This window comes from Aplysia californica, unplaced genomic scaffold (genome assembly GCF_000002075.1).
Source record: "Aplysia californica isolate F4 #8 unplaced genomic scaffold, AplCal3.0 scaffold00335, whole genome shotgun sequence".
NCBI classification, from domain to species: domain Eukaryota; kingdom Metazoa; phylum Mollusca; class Gastropoda; order Aplysiida; family Aplysiidae; genus Aplysia; species Aplysia californica.
The window spans coordinates 65,652-67,957 of NW_004797605.1; the positions used below are offsets into that span (position 1 = coordinate 65,652).

At 44.7% G+C, this 2,306-nt stretch overlaps 1 protein-coding gene across 1 annotated transcript in view; it reads left to right on the top strand.

The window, feature by feature from the left end:
* Positions 1–2,306, top strand: part of LOC101853014 (serine/arginine repetitive matrix protein 2) — a gene marked incomplete at its 5' end in the record, with an annotated part of 158,514 nt that overhangs the window by 57,087 nt on the left and 99,121 nt on the right.

Sequence of the window (2,306 nt, forward strand, 5' to 3'; positions counted from 1 at the left end):
CCCCACCGTGAATGTTTACCGCAATGCAGTCTATTCAGCATGTTAGCTGGGAAGTTCGATTTCTCTCTGCTCTGCCCCCTAAAAAAAGAAGAGAAATCAGATTTTTGATGCACTGTTAATTAAATTTGGTAAGCCACGTGCCGCAGTCTGAGCTATTGCTGTCTACTCCCTGTTTCTCATCTCAAGCCCCTAAGGTATAGAGACATATTAAATAACACGTTTTGGTGCGTGGTTGGCGGGTGGTCTAGTGTGCTTTGCTCCTTCTTTCCTAGCAAACATCCATCGTCCTTATATCTCTTTTTTGTGTTTGTTACTCTCTTGTCACACCTGTGCTGTAAGGGCCGTAATACTCTTACTGAATCGAAATAAGAAAAGCAATTAAACAAACGAACAAAAAAAAAACAAAAAAAAAAACGTTTTGGGTTTTGGTCTTGGTTCTTTGCAATCGATCACTGAAATCCGTGTTTGGTTGGTCTGTGTTCTATCCACGTCTCACCAATTCTACATTATGTGGGTGGGTGGCGGGTGCTCTGGTGTGGTTTGCTTCTTCTTTCCTATCAAAATCTTTCGTCCTTCTCTCTCCTCCTCTTTTTTGTGTTGTAACACCTCTAATTTTCGGCACCTTTATAACCTTATTGTGTTGCAAGTGCCGTAAAACTTTTACTAAAACTAAATCAGTTCTATGGCAGCGGTGTCTGTGGGGTAGAGGGTAGGAACTTCACTGTCGCACGCAGGAGACACCAGTTTGATTCGCTATTGGGAAGAACATTTTTATCGAGCATCTTGGTCTTTCTGCCGGAATTTTGTACGTATTCTTCCTTAGCCCGGGTTGGCTCTGACAGTCTGGGTCTGGAATCTGCCTCCTAAATGATCTGCATTGTGACAATTTCTTTTTATTTATTATTCCTTGTTTGGTGTGTGTGTGTGTGTGTGTGTGTGTGTGTGTGTGTGTGTGTGTGTGTGTATGTGTGTGTGTGTTTTTTTGTTTGTTAAAACACCTACGTTGAAATAAAAAGAAAGTCTTTTGCCTTCAGCGGATGGAAGGGTGTTAGGACGCTGGGAGGTAGGGCTGTGCCTGTGTGTGTGTGTGTGTGGGTGGGTGGTGGGATAGGGAGGGGGGATAAGGGAGGGGGGCGAGCTTGTCGCCTAGTCGTCAGAGAGGCTAGAACAGTCTAGCTCCGTCACAGCTGTGTTTTATGACCTTTTACCTAGTTTTACGATCTGCCTGACAGCCTGACCAGATGGACATACTACATGGGAGAGAAAAATGATAGATGGGCCACGGACGTCGTGAATGCTGGGATTGAAGGGCTAGTAGTTTCCGTACGGTTGTGGGCAGTTGTGGGGACATAATGTATGCTGAATTACTTCCGCAGCAGGCGGTTCGTTGTACAGTGCGAATAAGAGAGAGAGAGAGAGAGCTCCTCCTCCTCCTCCTCCTCCTCCTCCTCCTCCTCCTCCTCCTCCTCCTCCTCCTCCCCCTGCTCCCCCTCCTCCTCCTTCTGCCCTCCTTCTCCTCTTGCTATTCCCCCCTCTCTCTCTGACTCTCTCTTTCTCACTGCAATCGGTTTCTTTGCTTATTTTCTTTTTCTAGTGTTTCAAGCACCAATTATCTTCTTTTTCCCTTACGTGCACACCGTCTTCATCCCTCATTCTATTTATGATCTCCCCATATCTGTTCTTTTAAAAAACTCTCTATGCGGGTGGTTTGAGGGCACTTCATGTAAGTCATTCCCTCTGTTGTTCCTGTTTTTCTTACTTTTACCCCAGCACTAAATGACCACTATTGTGTCGGAGTGCTTCTCTTTACTCTACAACAACAACAACAACAACAACAACAACAACAACAACAACAACAACAACAACAACAACAACAACGACAAGGACAACGACAACGACAAAAAAGACCCTCAAATCTCTGTGCTTTTTCAGTTTATCTGGCGAGTAAGCTCCTTTTACAGCTAAAAGCCTCCTTACTTACCCATAATACTTTGATCATAAAGAAAGTTAATAACACTGACAACATCAACATTGCCGCTGTTAGCCACGGGATCATGTTCCGTTGTAAAGACAAAGAAAGTTCCCCGCCAGACCAACTGACTAGAAGTTCATAAATAGTCAACTGAAAGATCGATGATACCTCCAGTATAATAGAGGGATTTGTTCTTGACGTCTTTACGTTGGCTAAAGCCCCAAGGCGATTTTACAGCGCGGCTAATTTGGCGTCTCGAGTGTCTTGTCTTTACGATATCAGCGGAGAGAAAGTGGAGATGTCGAAGTGAACTCTGTGGGTGGATCAACCCCCC